This window comes from Ochotona princeps, chromosome 8, assembly GCF_030435755.1.
Source record: "Ochotona princeps isolate mOchPri1 chromosome 8, mOchPri1.hap1, whole genome shotgun sequence".
Classification (NCBI taxonomy): domain Eukaryota; kingdom Metazoa; phylum Chordata; class Mammalia; order Lagomorpha; family Ochotonidae; genus Ochotona; species Ochotona princeps.
In genome coordinates this window covers 56,868,751-56,895,736 of record NC_080839.1, presented here as the reverse complement: position 1 = coordinate 56,895,736, position 26,986 = coordinate 56,868,751, and positions in this window count along the sequence as shown.

Below are 26,986 nucleotides of genomic sequence, written 5' to 3'. Positions count from 1 at the left end.
ACAAGCCTCAGATGCACAAGCTGCATGCAGAGAGTTTAGCTCAAATAAAAAAGATGTTCTCAGCTTTAAAAAGGAGAATGGTCTCTAGTTTTTGAGGATAATTGGGGCATCCTCAATATACCATCTCTTACGCCTGCAGACAGCATCAGTTTGTCATTTCTATAGCTGTGCCTTGAGGTACCCAAGGGAACTAGTTCAGAGCTGACTTACAGAGGGGCACACACTACCTGAATTCATTCATTCAGTCACACACTTGCAAGTAGTAGGGATGAACCCCAAACAAAATAGATACAAATTCTTGCCTACTTCCTTACTTGAAATCTCTCCACCTTTTTGTAGCACAAAGAAGGAGGATTGCCTGAAAAGCTAACTCCACCTACAAGCACTTCTTTTCTGTTCTGTTTTCCTTCATTCCTAACTTGACTTCTTGAAGTGAAGTCAGTGAGGTCCATAAGCAATCTTGCCATTTTCCTCAGGACCAATGGGAAGAGTTCTCTATGAACTGAAAGCAGAGGTGTGGAGACAGGGTTCCTGGCTTCAGCCACGTTCAAAGTTCAAGTTCAGGTTCAAGTTACAGCTGGGAGCACTTCCAAACTGCTTAACTGTGTCCCAATTTTCTCTATATATCACAACATATATGTATCTGAACAGGTAGTTACTAAGAGTTAAATAAAATGTCTGAAAAGAGGACCAAAATTAAATCAATATCTATCACTATCTATCCGTATGAAGTTTTCAATAATCCTGAACTCACACAGAGTTGTTGCAATTGATCCAGAATAAATAGCATGTCCTTAAAAGAATGGTTATAAAAATCTAACAATGATGACTTATCACTGAATACGTAATCCCTCATTTTAAAGTGAATATAGCCTAAATATCCTAGCCTATCACATATATACAGACACATTGAGAGAGGGAGAAACTTGAAAAACAGAAGAAAAGAATTTTCAAAAAAAAAAAAAAAAAAAACCAGCCAGTGCTGGGTCGAGGCATCACCTGCAGCAACAGCATCTCAAATGTGTATCAGTTCCAGTCCTGGTTGCTCCACTTCTAGTTCAGTTCCCAGTTAATGCAGCTGGGAAAGCAGTGTAGGGTGCCTGGCTCCATGCACTCACATGGGAGACCCAGCGAAAGCTCCTAGCTCCAGCTCGGCCAAGTGTAGGTCATTGTGACCATTTGGAGAATGGGACAATGGATGGAAGACCTCTCTCTCTCTCTTTCTTCCCACATGGGGACTGGACAATGGATGGAAGACCTCTCTCTCTTTCTTCCCACTTGGGGAATGGACAATGGATGGAAGACCTCTCTCTTCCCACTTGGGGAATGGACAATGGATGGAAGACCTCTCTCTCTCTTTCTTCGCATTGTGCTCTCCATCTCGCTCTCACTCCCTCTCTCTTTTCCTCTGTAACTCTGCCTTTCAAATAAATAAAATAAATCTTTAAAAAAGAAAAAAAAAGCATCACAACCCAGCATGTAACTTGAAATTGGGTAATTCTGACACCAAAAGAATCTAACTTAATTCCCTCTAGACGGTGCAAAGACTTTCAGCTGATCATCACTTACCTTGGAATGTTTTATATGACAAAAGGTTTTTTTATAAAAAGAAAAGTGCACTTTAGAAATGGCATCATGACATTATTGGCAATAAAAATAAAGCAGACAGCCCTTTGGGGAGAACCCATCGACTTCAGAGCAGAGCTGAACATGTCACTCTTATAGAAAAGCAGTCTTTATAAAAGGGCAAGATAGATCCATCTGAGGGCAAACACCCTGAATAAAGTTGAGCCACACCCTGTCTCCCACCACTCATCCACCCACCCAGCCAAGAGCAGAGACAAAGCAAGAACACATGGATGGAGGATGAAGTTGCAAGATGCCATTAGCAGCGTAGCTGGACCGAAGACATCTCTATTTTGCTTCAACACTAACCATAGCAATAGCAACATTTATAAAATTCTTCCTTGTGGAGGGAAATAAGGATGATTGTGTCGGCTGCATTATCAAATCCAAATCCCACATTAATAAAGAAGGCTCTATTGTTCTTATTCTCTAGAGGGGCACAGTGAAACTCAGTGAGGTTAGGAAATTGTTCTAAGATTATAAAACTGATAAGTTGAGTTGCCCGGATCTGAAGCCTAAATACTTTACAAACATGTTACTCAATTGAATTAAACAAAATTAATCATTTTCCCATTCAATTAAGATGAATCACTCTTTGAAGAAGAAAGTTATGTCCTGCCACTAATGTATTTGTAATAGCTAAACCACTGTCTATGATCATGCTTGTATGCACTGACACAGTGTTTTCAAGGAAACTAACAGACACAAAGTACTTGGCTTGTCATTGACTTCCACATTCTCTTGCAGTTTAAGCCCTCCTCACTTCAATGCTGATCTCAGTGAATCATGTCCCTGCATGATGCCAATATTGGTGTGCTTAAAGCCATAGATACGGAGCCTGTATCAAATGAGTATCCATTTGTCCTCCTACCATTAAAAAGGATCAAAAAGGATCAAAATCAGGCAAGAGATGTACTGGGTTCCAGACTGAGTCCTTATGCTACCACTAAGTAAGAGAAGCCCTGTCTCTTCATGGTGATAGAGCCAACGGCTACTACCAGTGCAGGGACTCCAATTTTTTTGTGCTGCTCCTTTGATATTAGAGACAAAGGTACCCAGGCAGCAACCATACATATAGTACCATGGAACCCTTAACATGTCTTTTGATAGATTTTTCTCCTATACAGGAGGTTTCACTCAAAAAAATTCCTGTAGTTTGGGGTTGGTACTGTGGCATAGCACATCAAGCTTCTGCCTTAGGTGCCCCCATCCCATGTGAACACCAGTTCTTATCCTGGTTGCTCTCCTTCTGACCCAGTTCCCTATTCCTGGCCTTGTAAATCAGCAGAGAATGATTCAAGGCCTTGAACCCCTGCACACATGAGGGAGACCTAGAAGAATCTCCTGGCTTCACATTGGCTCAGCTGTGGCCATGGCAACCATCTGAATAGTGAACCAGTGGATAGAAGACTCTCCTTTTCTCTGTAACTCTTTCAAATACTATATATACATAGTATATATATATGTGTGTGTGTGTATATATGTATATATATGTATATATAATATGTATTTAGTTCCCATAGTTTACTGTTTCAAGATGTGAAGTAAATAATCCCAAGTCTGATCATTAAAAATGATGGTATGGAGAGCTCTCCCTGCCTCTATTCTTTAGTATATGTGAATTCCATGATCTGCTTACCAGTCCACATACAACTGGCTTCTATCACGTCATCCTATGTGCTGCTAATTTATCCTTTTATTACCACTTCTGATACGCAGCTTCGTTGTCCTGCACAGTCATTCATTCCATTACTCAAGTAGGCTATCAACTTCTGCATGAGGAGAAACTAGATCCACGACTACTGAATCCCATTACTATGGGTTTAGTTTCATTCTTATTTCCCCAATTGAATACACAATATCATATGGGAAACTACTGACAGATAAGAAAACTTCTGAATCCGGCTTCCTGTTGCTATACACCCTGAGAGACGGGTGATGCCTCAAGTGGCTGGGCTCCACCATGCATGTAGAAGATCCAGAAGGAGCTCCTGGCCCCTGCCCTGGCCAAGTCCCTGCTTTTTCAAGCTTTTAGGGAGAAAATCAGTAGATGGAAATGTCTCCCTCAGTTTCTCCCCTTCCATTTCAAATCAATAAAATATACTTTAAATAATGATGTTTCTTTTTTGCAACCTGATTTGAACAAACTAATTGTTACTAGATAATTACTATATAATTAGGGGAGCTTGCATACAGCTTGGGTATTAGCTGATATTAAAAAAAAAAAAAAACTGTGAGGACTGGCTTTGTGGTGCAGCAAACTAAGCTGCCACTTGCACCAGAATTATAGGTACTAATTCCAGTCCCAACAGTTCCACTTCCAAATGCGTGGAAGTTGGAAGTTGGAAGTTCCACTTCCTACTCTCTTCTAATGCGCCCAGAAAAAGAGAAAAAGATGACCTCCTGTACCCATGTGGGAGACCCAGATGAGGTTCATGGCTCCTGGTTTTAGCCTGGCCCAGTCCTACCTGTAACGACCCTTTGGGTAGTGAACCAACAGATAGATGAGATATCTTTTGGTGTGTCTCTTCCTCTTTCTCTGTAACTCTACTTTTCAAATAAATTAATAAATATTAAAATAGGAAATAATTGTTAATTACTTAGGGGGGAATCTAACATCAGGAGGCAAACACTAAAAACCTATCGCTCATTAGTGAAACATACTAAATGAACTAGGAAGAAAATAGCATGAGAGACAACTTAATTTGAAGTACTTCAAAAACTAATAAAATGTTTGTGGAGGTAGAGAGGCAAAATGCTGTTCACTATTGAAGATGGCTTGTTATAATACTTCCTGTACTTTTTGTGGAGGCCATAGTTAACACAATATTCTTTAAGAAAGAACAAGCTGCTAGACATTTATCACTGGTGTTTCTCTAAGTTCCATTTTAATAACTTCATTACATAAGGTTATACTGATTAAGCTAAAAACCATCATCATGACTGCTTAATTGCTTTTATGCTCAGGACAAGAACCTGGATCTCATTGCTGACCCTTCTTTTTACCCCCAACATTGATTCTATCAGTTGGCTCTACCTATGAAGGGTATCCTGAATCAGAGTCTTCATCATCCATTGCACTTCATTCCTCTTTTTCCAACATAGCTCTCTCTCTCTCATCTGAAATATTGTAAATATTCCTAACTGGTATTTCTACTTCTATCTGCTAATTCTTTTGATTAATTTTCAATAGAGCAACCAAAAGGTTCCCGTCGAAGGCTTGGTTGTATCACACCTTTGTTCATCACCTTTACTTCTGCCATGGTTTCTGATCTCACTGAAATCAAAGAAAGAAGTCATTATAGCCCACAGGGTTCAATACAGTCTGCACCCTGCAGAAAGAGAGGGAGGAAGGGAAAGAAAGAGAGGGGAGAGAGAGAGAGACAGAGAGACAGAGAGACTGAAGTCCTCCATCTGATGTTTCAATCCTCAAATGGCCACACCAGCCAGACCTGAGCCAGGCCAAAGTCAGGAGCCAGTAGCTCCTGCAAATAAAAATAATTCAGTAATTATATCTTGAATCAAAAACTAGGCTACATTTCCATTAATAGTTGTCAGGGTCCTCAGGTTCATTGTCCTCCCAACTGCACTGCCTGACTTCTTTTAGTTTTTATTCATTGAAAACATATTTACTGAGCTCTTTCTGTTCATTAAGAGCTGAATATGCAAATACAAACCTGATGAATATGATATACACTCTCCAAAAGTAATCTCCTAATTCATAGACTAGGAGGAGACTTCACTGCCATACCATGTTAAATTTATACAAGTACTTGATCGGTTATTCCAGACCCTACGGCAAACCTATATAAGTGTTTGAAAATGAATAGGCTGCAAAAAAAAGTACAGCAGAGCTATTAGACATGTGTCCCTTTTGGCTGTGAGTAGCCCATTACGACAGTATGCGCAGGTGTGGTTTCCCCAAAGAAAATCTATACTGGCCATGTGATTACTTAACTACAGAATCCTTACATTGTCATAGACCCTAAGGAGATACCAGAACCCTCCATTTTCTCAACTGGTGAACACTACACACTGTGCTTCGGCCTGAAAATCATATCTTCATAATTATTTTAAAATCCAGAAGTTTTCCAATTATCACCAGGAATGTTAACATTGAATTTGTCAGTAAAAGATAAGGGATATTAGTTAAATTCTCTAAATCTAATTTGAAGTGTAGTAAATTTTTGAGATTACTATATTAATGGTTTTAAATTTTTATCACCTATTTGCGGGAACAAAAGTTCTTATTGATTATTGCCAAAAAATTTGAAGATATCATCATTGAGAAAGCCTTAATGCTTACAATCCTCTCATGTTAAGTAAAGGAAGTCTCTCTTTTATCATCTTAAGATTTTACATGGATGCAATCTTCCAATTAAAATGTTAGTACTGGGGCCTGACGTCGTCACCTAGTGGATGGGGTCCTTGCCTTGAGCTCGCAGGGATCCCATATGGGCGCCAGTTGTAATCCCGGTGGCTGGCTTCCCATCCGGCTCCCTGCTTGTCACCTGGGAAGGCAGTCAGGAATGGCCCAAAGCCTTGGGACCCTGCACTCATGTAGGATACCCAGAAGAGGCTCCTGACTCCTGGCTTCAGATCGGCTCAGCTCTGGCCATTGCGGTCACTTGGGGAGTGAATCATCAGATGGAGGATCTTCCTCTCTGTCACTTCTCCTCTCTGTATATCTGGCTTTCCAATAAAAATAAAAATAAATCTTAAAATATATATATATTAGTATTATCTGGACCTGTTGAGGTTGCCTAGCTGCTAAAGTCTTTGCATTGCATATGCCAGATCCCATATGGGAGCTGCTTCTAATCCCGGAGGCAGCTCCACTTCCCATCTAGCTCCCTGTTTGTGGCCTGGGAAAGCATCAAGGATGGCCCAAAGCGTTGGGACCCTTCACCCACTGGGAGACCCAAAAGAGGCTCCTGGCTCCTGACCTCAGATCAGCTCAGTTTTGGCCACTGTGGCCACTTGCAGAGTGAATCAATAGGTGAAAAATTCCTCTGTGTCTCTCCTCCTCTCTGTGTATCTGACTTTCTGATAAAAATAATAATAAATAAAAAATAAAACATATATTATCTTTGATACTGTATAAAGAGGCATAATTATTTTTATCATAATACCCTAAATTAAAATTTTTTTTCTAGTTTAGTAGAGTGAATGTTATAATTTTCTGTATGTCCTTTGGCAAAAAAAAAATGTTAGAGGATAGTCCATTTTAGAATTTACATACCCTACATTTGTCTGTCTCTTATATGAATATTTGTTCCAGATAGCCATGATTTCCCAGTGGTCTTTCAAACCCCATCCTCTCATGATTTCATGCCTTTGCAGAAGAAAGCAAGGCATGACCAGAGTTATTGTCCTGCGCCATCACTGAATTCCTCCAGTTCACATGATGAAGTCTAAAAGCTTCACTCTTATGAAAGCAAACAGCCTCGGAAGGTTCACTAATGAAAACATAGGAATTCATTGAGAGGATGTGTTGAGGGCACAGGCGTCTCTACAAGTTAGAATGGTTATTTCAAGGTAAAAAAAAAAAGTGAGCAAAATTATTTCAATTCACACCCAAATGGCATTTATAACATTCATGATTTTGTGACAATCCAAGCCACGGAGGGACAGTAATGACTGAAGTTTCCATTGTTGCTTCTGAGGTTTCCAACATCATCCAAGACTCGTAACCTTTCTTTTTTTCCTAAAGGACTTAGGAAGTTGTCTCTTAACAGATATCCTTATTAATAATGGATTTCATTGCCAGATTATCAAAACAGCAATCAAAGATAAGCGGCCTCAGCATGATGACAGCTGTGCAATATACTGACTACATACTAGCAGCTGTTTTCCCATGTGAATGTTTCTTTTCTATTTGGACATTGAAGGACTACACTTTTACATAGATGAAGATTTCTCTTCTGCATGTAACATCGTCATCCCTGCATATTTCAAGAAGAGATGTATGTGGCATAATAGAATATTCCTCTCTTAAGGCAAATGGAGAAATAAGAGACATTCATACATTGATAGTGATGGGTGTTGAAAGTGAAATTCTGGGCTCTTTTGGTCTCACATTTGTAGCCCCATCGTGGGAAGCAGATGTAGCTCTGATCTGTCTTAAAAAAATGTTGTATTCTATTAAATGTGTCATACACATTTTTGTTTAAAGTTTAGAGGACCCTGGCCTAGAAGGTCCTATATGTATGTTCATTTTAATGGTGAAGAAGGTAAAACTTATCCTCTGAACCCTTGTGTGTCTAATTTATAATCTATAAAATTTTCCCACTCCCTTTTAAACTTTGAATGGGGGGTAATATAGCACATTTCTGTACTTTATGTGCTTGTTTAATTACTTGTTAAATTACAAAATCAATTTATATCATCTAGAAACTTTATATTAAAATTATAGTCACTCTGGAATAGGATCTGGGCATTTTAATATCTATTGTAGTTATATGTAGCATTGATCACTGAGATTATAACTACCACTAAGCAGGAGAATATCCAAGACTAGAAAAGTCAACAAAGAAATTTCCAGGTCATTGACTATGCCAGAACTGTCATGGTGAGTAGCATTCCATACAATTCCAGAGTGCTGAGCTAGCATCTAAACAGACCAACCATTGAATAAGCCCAGAATGGCTAATTCATGCACTAAAAACACTGTCAAAATGAATTAAACCCATATTCCTTTAGAAAAAAGTAATTAGCTGGAGATGTACTGGAAGAAAAGTGATGGAATCAATTATTTATCTAGATTTAGATTTATTTACTGCTGTTCGGAGCAGCTAAACAATAACAGAAATGGTGCAATCCTAGCCTAGCCAGGGGTAAAGTAATTATGTAGTGCCCAAAGTCTTGTCTTCAGGGAAAGGCTGTTAAGAAATTAGAAAGATGAAATGTCTAGTGGTACATGATACAAAGATTCACGACAATTGACCCTCTGACTGACCTAACCACACTGATTAGGATATGAATGCATTATTGAATGAATAAATCTGTAGCTTAGTGACATAAAAACTTTCAATTTATTCAACCAACGGTTCATTCTTAATCTCTCAATTGTTTTTCTTCTCCCTTTTTTAAAAATTTCTTTGCTATAATGAAGAAGGCATTGGATAATAATCCTTGCTGCTTCCACATCCACACTCATATTTCCTACAGGGTAGAGTAAGAGATAAGTGACCTCATAGACCAAGGATAAAAAATTGTTGTCCTGTTTGCCTGTTTTCATCACCACCTCTCTCACCAAACTGACTTGAAGAGAACACATACTGGACTACTCAGCAATGACTCGCATTGTTTGTGGGAACCAAATATATTCATACCTTTCTAAAAGTCCTGTAAGAATCAGTATTGTTCAGACAGTCATAGCAGGACAAAGTAGGAACTCAGCTAGCACCTCTCCTAGCTTTTAGCTGTAGTAAAAGAAGAGTGACGAACACTAACTAAAAGGATGATTATTACAATGTGATAGAGAACAGTGTTATATATTTGCACAAATCACCACATATGCAGATTAATGAGAGATTCTCGTGTTAGCTTGTATAGTGAGCATTCCTTGTTTCCAAACTTGTTCTACAATCCTATATACTCTGGACAGAACCAGCGTAATCATATTTGACATGTCCAAAGATAAAGTAACATGTTTAGCTACACAATCCTGAGTTTTTCTACAACTTAGGCTTTCAATAATTAAATTCCTCAATTATGTAAATATCTTATATGTACACATACATGTCTAATGGGATAGGGCTGACATGAATGGTCATATCAGAAAAGATAGAAGTATCATCAGGGATAAACAAGTTTGAGAAGACCAGACTTCTCAAAATCATTTGACCTGATGTTGGAAAGAACCAATTACTGGTGTTAGAAATGCCACTCATGTAATCCCATGCATTATCTTTGCCGTGACTTGTACCAGCTGCAAGGTAAAATAAAAAAGATTATGAAATTAGACACTTTAGTTTCTTTGCTGTAAGATACCCTTCATGAACAGGGTGATAAGCTGGTTCGTGAAAGAAAGATGTGATGAGGCGATTTTCAAGGAATGTTTTTCTTTATGAAAGTGTGTTAGATACAAACTTGCAAACAAACTAGGCCTAGTGTCTAGCCCTTACATGTCCACTAAAAACTAACATTTGAAAGAATTGGCAAAACATGCTTAGGCAAAGCAGGCCTTTGTCACTCACAACTTTCTGATTTCAATTTTCTTTTGAAATGGCTCTGTCTTGTTCTCTTATGCTATTATAAGCACAAGTGTGTATATTTAGGATGTTGAGATGTTTATTATATTTTATACAACATTTGTTTTTTAAAATGGGAAAATTTTCAAATCCTAACCTCAATACTGATAGAGCCTTAAGTACTCTCATTTTTAAATGGAACATTTTCTAGAATAGATTTATATGTGGTTGTTTTTGAAACAATGGATTAACTATTTTAACTGAGCTTTCAGTTACTTGGATGTGTTCTTTTTTTTCTCCTGATGCTCTTCATTCCCTGAAAACACTGACAAGCCTATTCTGAACTAGCAGCCCATAGATATTCATCCATTTACTTCATATTAATGCATGGGCATTTGCAGATTTATTAATGAATTGATTTATACATCTTTAAAATGTTGCTGAGGGAGGGCAGTTTAGTGGCTGGACAAGCTAATCCACTTTCAAATGCGGGCATCACATATGGATGCTGGTTCATGTCCCAGTTGTTTCACTTCCCATCCAACTCCCTGCTTAAGGCCTGAGAAGGAAGCAGAGGATGGCCCAGTACCTTGGGACCCTGCACCCACATGAGAGACCTGGAGGAAGACCCTGACTCTTGGATTCCGAACGGCTCGGCTTTGGCTGTTTTGCCATTTATGGAGTGAACCAGTGGAAGCTCTCTCTGTCTCTGCTTCTCTTTATAAATCTGTCTTCCAAATAAAAATAAATAAATCTTTAAAAATTTTGGAAAGGGTATCAACCAACCTCTTATATTTTTAATGGAAGCAATTCTTTCCATTCCAATTAACTACTTATTTGAATATTTAAGGGGGAAATTAAATGAAATGTGTGAGTAAATGTCACATTTTGCTCATTCTAGGGGTAAAAACTGGAGAAGTATGATACAAAGAAAGTAACATGCTCTGCTTGTAAATATACAGAAATAGAGTGTTTGATTATTACTAATATGTTTTATCACTGAATGTATTTCCTAAATTCTTGTTGCATCATGATAGAAGTTTACCAGGCTTGTAACTATTATCTGGGTGCATCTTAAGCACTTTCAAGGCTATATTCATTCTTGTAGGCCCCTGTGGAGAACAGTCATTAAATCGAACTTCTCTCCCTAGACCAAAAGACAAAAAGACAGTTTCTTTAGGTGATCTTACATAAAAGAAAGATAACTTTTCAAAACGTTTATTTTGGCAAGCATTCTGAATCCAGTTACAGGAAGAATATGTAGAATGCCCTTTGTATGCTGAATCCTTCACTCTGACCCCAGATTTCCAACCTAGAGAAGAGTGCCTGCGGGAAGCGGGCTAAGAATTCAGTGATGTGGCCTTTAAGCATGACGCTAGCTCATCTTTATCCCTCTGAGTTGGAATAGTGGCTGGTTGAGGAGAAAGAATTCGGGTAACTGATATTTAGACAAAGAGTAAGGCAGACCAGAAAAATACTTGGAAATAGGACCATCATACAACTGCAGGTTGTGTACAAATCCACCCATAAATAGATAGTTCTATCAAAAAGATTTAACTCAGACTAGGAGATTTAATTAAATCTTAGTGTGATTATAAGTCCATTGTGTTTTGCAAGGAGATTGAAAAGACAGAACCAGAAGGGTCACCCAAGACATTGAAAAAATAAAGTCAAGAAAAGGAGAGGTGTCCTGAAGACAGATTATAAGTCACTGGATATTAAAACATAAAATTAAAATATGAATATATGGAGTGGTTATTTGACAGAGATATCTTACATTAGTTTCTGGTTAGAGTTCTGGTTCTGCTTTCTACTTCAAGCTTCCTGATAATGCACAAATCTGAAGGCAGCATATAATGACTCAAGAGTTTGGGTTCTTGCCACTCAAATGGGAGACCGAGGTCAAATTCTAGACACTAGAATTGGCCTACCAGCCCTGGCTGTTGGAGGCATTTGGGATGTGAACCTGTGGATGGAAGATCAGTGTGTGAGTGTGTGAGTGTGTGTGTGTGTGTGTGTGTGTGTGTGTGCATGTGTGTGTTTTCCTTGACCTATGAAGTATAATGAAAATAAATAAGAATTTAAAAATGAAAAATATGAAACATGGAAGTATATTGGTGTACAAAGTAGAGAAATACGAACATTGTTCAAAGGAGGCTTTAATAAATTTTTTAGGCCAATGGTAGCTGGGCTTCCATTCAACTTCATTTAAACCTGGTTTTGAGGAACTGCACAGGTAATATGGTATAGGCATCACTACAGTGTTACAACAAGATTGAACTTGAGGCCAAATTTAGGAAGACTCAGACATTTAGTAGAAATGTAAACAAGCTAAAAATTAGAGCCTGAAAGTTGACATTGGCTTGATTGCTGAACTAAGATGCCATCTCTCAAAAACAAGTAAACTCAGGACAATGGTAAGAATAAAAGTATCTTACAGGGTATTTTTTTAATTGTACTGCGGAAAATATACTTACAAAACTCTATTAAAGATACATTTTTAAAATGTCAAAAACCCTCTAAACAAATGTATTTGGAAGACAGTTGATGATAATTATGAAATCTATGCATACAACAGGCAGTTAGTTAAGTGAGGGACATTTTTTTTAACGATTTGAAAGTGAGATTTGTAAATCCAGGCCATGACATGGGGAAATATTGCTACATTTAAATGTCAGTTAAAATACAGAGGTATTACTACCTGCTTGCATATGGAAAAAAAATCCTACACTTAATGGAAAGCCACCAAAGAACTGATGATTCTTTCAAGTGGATTGGGTGGAGGGAGCAATATGCTTTTAATGCCATCCTTTTCTTCCACTCTCTTTGCTTCCTCATCTTCTTTTTTAATTTTCAAATTCTATTTGTTAGTCTTGTGATTTTTTCCAAGAGCAAATACATAGTAGGCTAGCTGTAAAAGCCCCCCTGGGACTACCCCTCAGAGGATAGTTACTCCAGGCATTGGTTCCTTGTTGGCTCATGCATCAGATGTTATCTGAAGTCCAAGGAACTATGGATCTGTGTGGGAGGAAACCAGAGATCCTATTTTTCTCATTTTCCCAGCTGACACTGTTATCCCAGAAAATCACACTTTGAGAACCACAGCTCAAAGAGAAATGTTAACTTTTCTATCATCCTCAAGATATTATTCATCTGTCCAATCATGTTGCCAGCATGATCTATACATGCAGGATAGTGTAATCAAATCTTCTCTACACAACAATAACTTAACATTTTGCCCTTGGCTTTTATCAAAGGCCAAAGAAAATGTGACATCATTCTCTTTCTTGGGCAGTAAAGCATGAAGATATTTTTTGTGTTTATTTTCTAAGTATTCATGTTTTAAAAGCTTTCACAGAACAACTAGAAAAGAATTTAATCCATTTTTATGAATTTCTTTATTAAATAATGGGAACTTATTTTAAATTATACATTTGCAACGCTGCTTTATTCTTGGATTTAATATGATTTCCAATGCACAGGAAGGACATTAGATAAAAACAAATTGCAAGCAAATAGTTGAGAAAATAAGGACAATCTATCTATACAACACAGATGGAGTTATCCATTTTCTTCACGTAGGGAACTGGTAAGCACATATACCATTTCATTGACTTTCCTCATGCACACTTTTATGGACTTTTTGCCTGTGTAATCTCTTCCTAGTCCCTCCACAGCAGCTTTGAGGGCTTTGTCTCACCACTATTTCTTCCTTTCTACCCTCAACTTGCTCAAACTATACTCTCTGAAGAGGTATATATTTCTATGTAACACATAATCTTTGACTATCAGTAAATTGCAAGGTTATGTTCAGCTACTAACAAATGAAATTAATCTTTAAGGCCAAAAATATTTAACCTACTCTCTCCAATATAATTTAAAATATTTGTTTGACTATTTCCACAAACTCTTGAGAAACAAAAGCTGCTTGGAGAAAATAAAAAGCCCCTCCTAGATCAAATAAAAGTGTTACATGCATCATAATGAACTTCACTCAACATCTCAGATGGAGCTAGCTAAAAATGTTTGTTTTTCCTTTGTGGGCAGCATTTTATTCAACTTTTAGAAATGAGGATCCTGTTCTACAACGGAAAAGCAGTGTATTGTGTTATAGACTGCACAAAATGTCCTTGACTCATTTATCCTAGAGAAGAGGCCCTGCTTTTTTATATAAGCTACTTAGCATATTTAAGGGAGCAGATTCCAGTAATTTGTGTCTGGGCTTAAAAGGCCAGAGGCTTCCTTTTGTTTAACGGAATGAAAACCATATTGCTTTTTTCCTCTAATGCACCAGCTTCTGTTTAAGTAAACTCTGGCAGTACTAGCCTTCTCTTAGTATGAAGGCATTCTAAAGAACACAAAACAAAGAAGCAATTTTAACCTTACTGAAGTAATTAAATTCATTGGTAGAGGAGAATTTGGTGATCCAGGAGCAAGGAAGTCAGCAAACTTAACTGTGACTCAATGTAATGCAACTATCAGTTTGCTTCTTGCTGATTTTGGCGACGCATGATCATAACCTAAATAACACATTATAGAAGCAATTGGCAGAATCAGTGAAACAATAGATGCCTATTTAAGGGAGAAGTTTCTGTTCTGTTTTTTTTTTTTTTTAACAGCAAATCACATGATTGGTGTTTGCTTACTTAATAAAGCTGTTAGGGATGATCTTTGCAGAGTTGACACATTATCAATTCAAATCAGTAACTCAATATACAGCCGACACTTGTCAGTGATGTCAGTATTGTTTAGAGTTGTTTGGAATCAAAGTCAGCTCAGAATGAAGTGTTGATGGAAATTATTTTTAAGAAGTACTTATTAGGTTCCTCCTGGGTAGAAAGTCTAGAATAAGACCCTGGAGAGACACATAAATTATAAACATCTCTGAGAAATATTATATACAAGGATAAACTGACAGAATTGCAACATGGAAAGAATGCGATGTGTTTGTATTCCATTTTTCAAGGGAAGCATTATGACATAATTGGTTCAGAGCTGGTCCGCGAGGGAGTATGAGCGCTCACCAGGGGTCAGATGCTTGCTATAAACATTACCTCATTTAATTCTCACAACAGTCTTCAGAGGCATTTTGTGTCATTTTACAAAGGGGAAAAATGAAGCTCAAAGTTTAAGCAATGGTCTCAAAATAACATCGTTAGTGGGGATCTGGATCAGAACTTGAAACCAATGCTGCTTGATTTCTTTAAACGCTGTATTTGGTGTTATACTATGAGCTGCCATACAGTGATCTCCCCCATGTTTTGGAGACCCCCTTCTTCCAGTTTCACAGTGAATTCTCTCCTCAGGGTTGAAGGTCAATCTGGTTTTAGCAAACACTTCAAACCTTATTTCCCTGTAGCATTAAATGTACTCAGGCAACTTCCAGAAAAACAAGCATTTCTTACAAGCACTTGCATATCCTCTGGAAATCATGAATTGAAAACTAAAACCTTGTCTCTCTCTTTCACACATACACACAAACATGCAATAAACAAACCAGCTTGGGAAGCAATTTTAAGAACATACATAAAACCAGCATAATCCCAAAATCTCAGGGAAACAATTTCATAAGACCACACAGTATATGAAAACCTCATTTGTAGTATTAGTATTCATATCTAACCAAGGTTAATCCTGGAATGATGGCATGAGCATCATTTATTCTTGTCTACTTGTTCAACAAATAAACAGTGCATACTTACTGTGTGGGTATTAATTAGACCTTATATAGCCAAATACGTTCTGAACCTTCTACTTGTCATCAGCCATTGTGTATGCTATTTTTTTCATATTCTTATGTCCATGGATAGTGTCTGCATTTCATTTTGGTATTCCTGCCTATTTTAGACCTGCTCACTTTTCAAGAATCAGTTGAAGTAATACCTCTTCCATAAAATCTTTGCTTTATTCCTAACAAGGTATTATATTCAATTCCTCTGCTACTTTCAATAGCATTTGCCTATAACTCTATGTGATAATGCATCCTATTTACTTAGATATATATGTTGATTTGTATAGTTATATTGATATATTGATACATTTATTAAATGCACATTCTGAGTCTACTGCAATTAGAATTATGCAAGGATAATTCTGAGTTCAAAGCCTGAGAGATGGTTCTTTGATCATTTAAATTGTACCTTGCATACTTTTGAAAACATTATATCAACTAGAACATTTTTTTACATAGCTGCTTCAGAGGTAGTTATACAACTTGAGTGATTGAAACTTCATGTGCAAAACTTTCAGTGAATAATAATCAACAGTTATAATAAATGATAACATAGCATTTGTATTATTATCTTATTTTATCATGTATACTAATTTTTTTCCTTTCCTAGAATAGCAAACTAGAAACCAAGTCAATGGTGTTTCATGCGTATAAGCATATATTAGGGCTAGCTAGTTCCTTTTAAATAAGGCAAACTGACATTAAGTGGATTTTGGATATAGTGTTGCTCAAATTAAATCCCAAGAAACATTAAATAAATGACATAATGAAAATGCCTTAGGCAGCATATTCACAAGGTAAAAGCCTGTTTACAAGAACTGACAGCACACTACAAGCAATGATGCCCACTTCTTTTCCCCAGGGACATCAATTCACCCCTCTTTGTTTTCCCTCAAAAGAGAAATAAGAGAGTAAAGCTTACCTCGAGGTTGATTTAGATAAGGCAATTCTAAATTATAGTCATCCTAAATCATGTCACCTTGTCTTAAAGACTCAAAAAGGGTCACTTGAGTTTTAAAAATACTTTTCCTATCTATTTAAGGTTTTACTGCTACAGAAAATGTTCAGATCCAAGTTACTTACCATTGTTTGACTCTTCTATCAGTCTCAGAGAAGATGACACGTTTGTATTCCTTTCAATGTGTCATCAGGTATTGAGCTCTGGAAGATTAAATATGTGTTTTATTATTGAAAATGGACTTTCCCAGTGAAGGGAAGATATCTTGTACAATTCACCTGGGAGTCAATACTTTGTACATTCAAATCTCACCTTGTATATCTTACACTCATATTTCTTTTAGTAGGAAACACTCAAATAATTAGATTTTTATAGTCTCCTATTGAAAAATAAGCCAAATGAGAGCAATTCTGAAAAATTAATAGTGGGTGCTTTTTTTGGTAATTCTACTACTTTATAAATTCATATACATTTTTTTTTCTTCAGAATCTTCCAGTAGCCTTGGCAGATGTCAAGAAAAGGATGAAGAAGTACAACATGGAAGTAAGTTACAGAACCAAAGAATAAATCAAAAGTGGAGAAGGGTAGAGAAAGAAGCCAGTGCTGCTGGCCAGGAAAAGGCCATTGAGAAAGTTCCCTCTCCTGAACACAGAGTATGAATTCACGCTCAATTTCTAACATCATAAGAATGAAAAGGTTTATTTCACTTTTAAAACTATAATTTATAAGTAAGTAGAAATAGGAGGGTAGATACAGTAGGCTTTTCCCCCTGGTCAAACTAAAGACCCCTCTACAATATTCTTGCAACTCTCCTCTAAGTATTTCAGTAGTAGAAGAGAATACTGTTCCTCCAACATCCTTAGATTGGTTCAACTAGATAAGTCTCTTATAAATCCATCTCTAGATTGCTTAAGGTACCGAACATTATGTAAATTTTATACAAACAGCTATTACACTGTGCTGTGTAGGGAAAATGAGAACATAAAGAATTTACATGTTGAATATACAGGCATTATTTTCTGATTTTCAATTTGTGATTAGTTGAATGAATACATGCAGTAACCATAGATACCAGTTATGGAGGATGAACATGTACTTTGAAACATTCTAATCGCGCATGTGCTGCTGAGCAGGGCTGCAGGTGTCAGTCACCAGTTTGGGTGCTTGCACCACATCAGAAACCTTCATTACATCTCCTGCTGGCTTTATTTTCATTCCCATCTTCCTATTTTGAAAATTTGTAAACTGACAGACATGTTGAGAGATAAATATAATGAAGAACTGAATATACTTCATCCATGAGCACCAATTGTCAGCATTTTATCAGTTTCTTCTTGTGGTTGTGTTGAATGCATCAGACACTTTTTTCTGAACAATTCAAAAATGTACTGTCAAAAAGCATGACATTTGCCCCATATATGTTTCATCATGTATCTTTTAAAGATAAGAATACTATACTATAGAAGAAAATTAGTAACACGATTTACTATACAAAATGCCATGAAGGTAACTGTTCCAAAATACATTTTATAATTTTTAGAAAAACAGGATACAATGAATGTCAGAGCATGTCACTATCCCTCATAACCTTTGTTAATTTAGAAGTCATACAGTTTATGTTATGCTTATTTAGTTTTTAAAGACTTTGCTTTTTTGGAGTCCAAGAAAGTTATCTTAAAGAATAGATAATATTTTGCATTTTCTGGTTGTTTCCTTAATAATAGGTTCAGGCTAATCATATTTGCAAAGAACAATAGATGTTTTGGGGCATTCTATTATATCACATTAGGAGACACAAGATATTCAGTTGTCACTAGAAGCAATGACAAATCTGATGGCTTGGTAAAGCAGTGACTGCTAAATCTCTTCATTAGGAAATGTGTATTTTCCTGCATAAAATTAAATAAGACAATAATTTGTGTAGTGAATAAATTTAAGATGCTTGTGACAATGCACTTAACATAATATTTATCAAAACATTTCTTAAGTGTTCAGATTGCCCAAAATATGGCCAATAGTACATATTCAAATTGGCTTTCGTCTTTTCTTTTTAAATTATCATTATTTTATAATACAGTTATTAGGCTCTTGGATTTCCCCTGTTCCTCTCTCCAAATCCCCTCCTCCCCACTGGTTCATCCATATAATTATAGTAGTATAGTCCTTCATAAACAGATCTAAGTCTATCATTCTGCTATTTAAGTATATCCTGACACTGTAGGTATGGACAATGGCAGAGAGTCAAACATTCTTTTGTCAAGATACATTTAACAGTTTCATTGGGAGTCCATCTTTGATCTGGAAGTAGAAATGCATACAGCATTGAGTCTTCACAGCTGGGTATGACAGTCCCTATTACACAGTTAATACACATTCTGTTAAATGAAAAGACATAAAACAAAATCAACAACAGGAACAAAAATAGAAAGTTTACAACAACATGAAGTTAAATAACATGCTACTGCAAGATTAATATGCCACTGAAGAAATGAAAAAGAAAATAAAAAACATTCTTGAAGCAAATAATGCTACTGTATGACCTATGAGTCAGTGAAGAAATTAATAAGCAAAAAACTCTTCTTGAAGAAATGAAATTTTAAAATTCATCAAAACCCATGAGATTTAGCAAATACTGAAAAAGCTATTGGCCTTATATTTTGCATGAAGTTGCTTTACATCAGAAAGAACATAAGATATTTGTTCTTTGGGGATTGACTTATTTCACTGAGCATAGTGGTCTCTATTTGGGACAATTTGTTTGCAACTGATAGAGTTTCATTCTTTTTAACTACTGTATAGTATTCCTTGGAGTATATGTACCACAGTTCCTTTATCCATTCTTCTTTGGGCATCCAGGTTGTTTCCACGTCTTTGCTATTGTAGACTGTGTTGCTGTGAAAGAAGGATTATAGATCCCTTTTTCATATGCAGATATAACTTCCTTTGGATATAATCCCAGAACTGGGCTAGCTGGGTCATATGACAAGTCAGTTTGCAGCTGTCTTAGCACTCCTCATACTGATTTCCATAGTGGTTGTACTAGCCTAAACTCTCACCAGCAGTGAAGGAGGGGATCTTTCTTTCCACATCCACACCAGCAGGTACTGTTAATAGAATTCTGACTATATGTCAATCTCACAAAGTTAGGTAGAACCTCAATGTAGTTTTCATTTGTATTTCCCTGACAGCTAAGGAGCCTGAGCTTTTTTTCATATGTGTACTAGCCATTTGAATTGTTCTTTGGAAAAATGTTTGTTCACTTCCTTCACCCATTTCGTCATAGGGTTGTTTCTCTTGCTATCATTGAGTTTCTGAAGCTCTTTGTAAATCCTGGATATTAATCCCCTATGGGTTGTGTAGTGTGCAATTGTTTTTCTTTGCTATACAGAGGACTAAAGGTCAATCAATAAACTATTGTAACTTGTAGGAAAATTTGGCAGGGTAGAAGGATACAAAATTGATGAACATAAATTGATGGTACTAGTATGTCCAAACAACTCCATGGCTGAGAAAGAAATCACAAGTACAGACCACTTTAAAAGAGCAGAGAGGAATCTTAAATGTCTTGCAATTAACCTAACCAAAGATGTGAAAGACCCCTATAATGAAAAGTATTGAATTTTTAAAAAGAAATAAAAGATGGCATTAAAAATGGGGAAACTTACCATGTTCCTGGATCAGCAGGTTCAACTGCATCAAGATATCCATATTACCAAAATTAGTATACAGATTAAACATGATCGCAATCAAAATCCCAACAACAATCTTCTCAGAAATAGGAAAGATGATAAAAAAGTTCAACTGGAAACACAAGAAACCACAAATTGCCAAACCTAACCTGAAGAATAAAGATCAAGCTAGAAAAATCACAGTTCCAGACCTCAAGACATACTACAGAGCAGTGGTCACCAAAGCAGTCCGGTACTGGTACAGAAACAGAGAAGATCAGTGGAACAGAATAGAAATCCCTGAAGGGAGCCCACACACGTACAGCCAACTAATCTTTGACAAGATAACAGAAAATAATCCAGGGGAAAAGCCTGGTCTCTTCAATAGATGCTGTTGGGACACTTGGATAGCAGCCTGCAGAGCTAAGAAACAAGACCTGCACCTGTCACCTTATTAAAAAACCAGCTCTAAATGAATCAATGTCCTATATCTACACCCAGAAATCATCAAACTACTGGAGGAAAACTTGGGAAGCACTCTCTAAGATATAGGAAGGTGGAAAACTACTTAGAAAAGTCACCAAAATCACAAGTCGTCAAAGACAAAATCAAACTGACTTTCATATAATTTTGGCTTAACTCTATCACTTCTGAGCACCTTTTGTTTTTCCTGTCATACACCAAAAATCATACATTTCTCAAAAGAACTCTAGTTCTTTTTAGTGATGAACAGAACTTTGAGAACATGATCTGGAAGCAAAATGTCCTCCTTGGTTATCAAATCTCATTTCTTCAGTAGAATTGTCTATGCATTTGTATGTGTGTATGTGTGCTGAATGTATACACATATGAACATGTGCTTGTATGTGTAGCTTTTCAGATATTTGTACTGTATTAGCAGCCTTTCACTGTATTTAAAATTTTAATATAAATATTCCATATATTTCATAGGTATAATTCTACGATAATTATCCCTCTCTCCTTCATCCTCTCTCTTCATCGATTCCACTTCTCACTTCTTTTCCTTTTTTTTGCTCTTTTTTCATCTTCTTTTTTTTTTAAGATTTATTTATTTTTATTACAAAGTCAGATATACAGAGAGGAGGAGAGACTGAGAAGAAGATCTTCCATCCAACAATTCATTCCTCAAGTGAGCCACAACGGCCAGTGCTGCGCCGATCCGAAGCCGGGAACCAGGAACTTCCTCCGGGTCTCCCACGCAGGTGCAGGGTCCCAAAGCTTTGGGCCATCCTCGACTGCTTTCCCAGGCCACAAGCAGGGAGCTGGACGGGAAGTGGAGCTTCCGGGATTAGAACCGGCGCCCATATGGGATCCTGGTGCGTTCAAGGCAAGGACTTTTAGCCACTAGGCCATGCCGCCGGGCCCTTTTCATCTTCTTTTTACTATTATTTTACATGATAGAGTTTTTTAGGTATAGGGATTCCTTTGTCCCCTTCCTTCTCGTCCCTCCCCATTTCCCCCTTCCACCATATTTCCCCATATTATCACAATAGTATAGTCCTTTAGAAACACATGTTTAGTATTCTGATACTTAAGTCTATCATGTTATTGTAGGTATAAGCAAGGGCAGAAAATCCTACAGTCAAGGTATATTTAACTGTTTCACTGGCAGTCTGCTTTCGGTTGAGAGTAGAGATGCACACTGCAATGCATCTTCACTTCCAGATGCGCTTGTGTCCATTACACAGTTCATCTACGAGAATAAATGTACCCAGGCTTAATTTACCACTCAGCAAGAAGTATAGTAGGAAGATCACAGTTTCACAGTAGTATAAACAAGAGATAAAACAACAATAATATCACAAGGTGCCATGAGTCCTTGTTTCCCTGATCTTTCTGCCTCCATAGTATCCTAAAATGCTTTTAGAATTTTTGACCTGACATATGAAAAGGTGAAATCTCTTAATAATTCCAGCTGCTATCTACTTTGCTGAGAGTAAAGCAGTGCACTTGAAAAAATTATATCTTCAGGGCCCAGCGCTGTGGCCTAGCAGCTAAAAGTCCTCAACTTGAATGCCCCGGGATCCCATATGGGCGCCAGTTCTAATCCTGGCAGCTCCATTTCCCATCCAGCTCCCTGCTTGTGGCCTGGGAAACCAGTCGAGGAAGGCCCAAAGCCTTGGGACCCTGCACCCACGTGAGAGACCTGGAGGAAGTTCCTGGCTCCTGGCTTCGGATCGGCACAGCACCAGCTGTTGCAGTCACTTGGGGAGTGTATTATTGGATGGAAGATCTTCCTGTCTCTCCTCCTCTCTGTATATCTGACTTTGTAATAAAAACAAATAAATCTAAAAAAAAAAAGAAAAAATGATATCTTCACCCTGTGTTAGGAAAAATAATCTAAATGTATCACAGATGTAAATACACAATTTACATTATATATGTATTAGATGACTCCATTGTGAGTTGGGAGAAGGGAAAAGATTTTAAGAAAATAATCTAGAATATACATAAAAACTGATGAATTGGAAAACATAATGTCCTTTTGTGAAAAAAAAAAGCTGAGAAGAAAAACTTTACAAAAATAAACTGGGAGAAACATTTTCAATTAAATGACCACTACACAAAGACTAGGAAGAAAAAAACTGATCACATTATATAAAACCAGGAAAAGCATGGAAAGAAAACCCATAGAACATGCTATACAAATGCCTCAAATGTATTTTATATATTATGTTTCTAACCTCAGTCATATACAGAACCTAGCCTTTTTCAGGTTCTGTGCAGACAATGTTTTCTATTATTGCAGAAACTGAAACAAGAAAACATCAACATCTCAAAGAAAATAATAAACTCTTGAGCAGGAAGTGATACAAAATTATTGTCTATGATTTTGGCTGCTGACAATTTTAGCCCTTGGAGATCATGAGAATATTTTTCTAGCTGTTACCATCCCCCTTTAAAAGTTCATGGCTTCCACTGCTGTCTTCGAGCATTTGCTACTCAGTGACCCAACTATGACACCTGCCAAAATGTTCACTCTACCACCTACAAAATGGAGAGGCCCGCCCCTGTTTTCCATCTAGAGATCAAATATAGAGGGGGGGGTTGCTTTTTATTTGTTGAGATTTGTCTGTTTCTATTTATTTTTAAAAGGAAAAGTTTTCATATATTTTATAATACAGTTTTAGGAGTATGATGATACTTCCCACCCTACCTCTCTTCTTCCGTCATTCCCACCATTGCTTCTTATGTTCTCATTTTCCTTACATCATATTTTGTATACTTATAGTTTTCCACAAGTCAGGGAAAACATATTTCTTTTTTTGGGCCTAGCTTATTTCACAAAGCATAATGTTCTCCAGCTGCATCCATTTTCATGCGAAAGACAGAATTTCATTTTTTATTACTGAATAGTATTCTATTTTGTATATATGCTTAATTCCTTGATCTGTCCATCAGCTAATGTACATTTAGGTTGATTCCATATCTTAGCTATTCTGAGTTAAACAGCTATAAAAATGGGAATACAAATAGATGTTTCATATTTGATTTAATTTCCTTTGGTAAATACCCTGGCACAAAATGTCTGAGTCATATGCTGGAACTATTTTCAAATTTCTAAAAAAACTCCATTTTGCTAAGGTAAGAGTCGTGTTTCATTCTTCTACACATGGAGATCTTGTTTTAAAGAGACTATTCCTTCTCCAGGGAGTGACGTTAGCTCCTTTGCCAGGGATTTTTTGATTGCTTGGATTGACTTCTGAAATGTGAGGTCAGGTCCAATGGTCAATATGTTTATTTTTGTGTCACTACCAAGCTGTTTTGCTTATAACTACCCTGTTACATGTCTTGAAATCAGGTATTGTGATGCATCCAGCTTTATTTTTGTTGTTTAAAATTATTTTAATGTATTTGGAGATCTCTTCTGATCCCATATGAATTTCACCATCATTTTTCCAAATCTGAAATTAACATCTTGTTTTGGATGTCATTAAATGTTAATGGGGTGCTAAGGTTCCCCACTCTTATCATATTTAGCAATGGGTTGTGTATTGTTTGATTTGGTCTTCTTTTGTTGTTTTATTTTTCCATGTTTGCCTTTGGTTTTGGTAGGTGCTATTCAATTTCTCTGTCAAGAGAACATCTTTAAGTATCATTTGTAGGGTAGGTCTGGAAGAGGTGAATTATTTGAGCTTTTCTTTTTGTGTTTGGTATCCTGTAGTTCATTTGTAGCCACTTGTGCCACTCCCTCCACTGAGTTTCAGCCCTAGGCTGTTATGCCAGGCTCTACCACATACCCGTAGTCCCAGCTTCTGGCTCACCACTCTATACCCTCTGTGCTCTTGTGCTGTGAATGAAGACACCATTGCTTGCAGAGCCTTTCTCCCACTTCCAGTTCATTTTCAGGCATTCCATTAATGTCTTTGTTGTCGTATTCTAACTTTGAAGAGTGGTTGTGATCAGTTTGGGGATTCAGATTTTCTTCCTTGTTTACATTTCTTATATTTATACATTTATTTGAAGACATTTTTGGAATCATTAAGGGTTTTAAATTTTGAACTATGCCTGTATGACTTATAAGAGGTGTGCTCTTTCAGCAAGTGTCCAGAGCCATGTGCCTGACTGGGTCAAGGAGCTGGAGAGAGTTCGGGGTGTGGCAAGAGTCTGGAGGGACACTCTGCTTGGGTAGGGTAGATCTCTGTATCAGCCAGGGGTAGGTTATGATGCCAACTGGAACAACATCCCCTTATCTTAAAACAAGATTTGGACACAAGCAGAGAGGGCTACAGCTATTGGTTCATATTCTCCTCTTTCCTGTGTTTAATTTAATGGTATGAATCTTTCAGAAGAGTATTTCCTACTGAACAACAATTGATGAAATAGGCCTATGATAAGGAACAGATTAGCTTATACAGAGAATCAGGAAAACTTTTTCCTTAAATATCCAGATAGTAGATCCTTTAGGTTTCAATGGGTTGTGGTCACCACTACTTAACTCTGTCCTCACAGTCTGGGGAATGTCCAGACAGTACATGAACAAGCAGGCATATTGGTATTCAAACAGAGAACAAGAGGATGAAATTACAACTGCATCTAATTTTCACATGACAAAATATTCTCATTTTTTCAGATGTTTTAAAAATGAAAACGGCTCTTCTAGCCTGTGCTCTGTAAGAAATGTGGCTGCAAGCCATGTTTGGCTCTCAGGCTGGAATCTGCCTATTTGTGCCATAAGTAGGAGGAATTTCCAAAGTATCAAGCGTCTCTTGACAATTCTTTCTCTGTGTGTTACTGCGCTTGCTGTCCTGAATCCTTTTCCAAAAATCTTACCTAAATGTCCCCTTTGGCCTCAGCTGTGCTCCTTGCAATGGCATCTCAAGGCAGACCATTAAAGAGAAAGCACAGTGCCCACTGCCCGGCTGGTAGATAGAAAGCCCTCCAATGAAAGGTTTTTTTACAGAAGAAACTTCAGCTTCAAAGTCTTAGTGAGGTTTTGCTAGACACGGAGATTTTTCTTCCTGTTGCTATTTTGGAATATTAGATCTTATGTTTCTTCCTGTAGATGGAGTTTCCTCTCACACCCACTGAGACTTTCCTTTGTTCGATTTCTTCCTTGTCATTGAGAGGAATCTCATTTTCTTTTGGGTTTCATTCTGAACAGGATGATATCACTTCCTGATGTGTACTGTGAGCTTTGAAGAACTTAAAGAGACAGGAAAACTGCAGTCAATGCTTTGGATTCACTCTGTTATTTGCATCTGATTGCATTATTGGATGACACCGTTGGTACGTTTTTTCTTGTGTGGTGACAATAGACTCACTGCTGTGTGTGGTGAGTATGTGAAGGTGTGCAGACTGCTGTGTATGGTGAGTATGTGAAGGTGTGCAGACTGCTGTGTGTGGTGAGTATGTGAAGGTGTGCAGACTGCTGTGTGTGGTGAGTATGTGAAGGTGTGCACACTGCTGTGTGTGGTGAGTATGTGAAGGTGTGCAGACTCAACCTCCGATGATGTTTACTGCCTTTCCAATACCCAATCATCACAGCTATCCTGTACTCATCACACAGAGTACACACTAGATTTCTAGATGAACAATCTGGAGTTAAACTCCAGTTGCTCTGCTCTCAAGGTCTACAAAATTGAGCAAATCTCTTGGTCTCTTAATTCCCATGACCAAATGCTCATTGTAATACTCTTGCTACCCAAAAAAATGGGGGCAGAGAAGCAAAACAGATCGAAGCCAACAGCAAAGCACAGGTTTCTCTGCTGGAACACGAAGGATTTATAATTACTAGTACCCATATTTCAATGATTAACCTGATTATTTTGGCTTTAAAAACTTGTCACCCAAAACTGGCTCATCTCTGCAGCAGAGAGGTATTTTCTTCTTTTTCTTTGGCCCTTGGTTTTTAAAAGTATCACCTGATAATTTCACAATGTAGCGTATTAAGATGTCCATGCTCCTGATAAAACTGGCAACTCAAACTTGAGTAGAATCCCGAGTATCCTAGGCATTCATCTGGCACGGGCAGATTTGGAGTGAAAGGGTTTTCCCTTTGAGTGTGTCCCCCTTTCCCATTCAGCGTCTAAATGTCTGATCCCATTTGTTCCAGTAAATTATAATGCAGCAGAGTACTCTTTAAAAGCATTTAATCATAGTACAAATCATCATAAGACAGGTTATTAATAAGTGACTACTTTTCATAATAGAGCAGCTTATTACAATCAGAGCTATTGTTTATTCTTAGGAGAAATATTCTGCCCAGAATGAAGGGTTTTTTTTTTTTTTTTCCCGTTGTTAACAGACTTTGAGGAAGTAGGGGCAATTACAATGTAAAATGGAT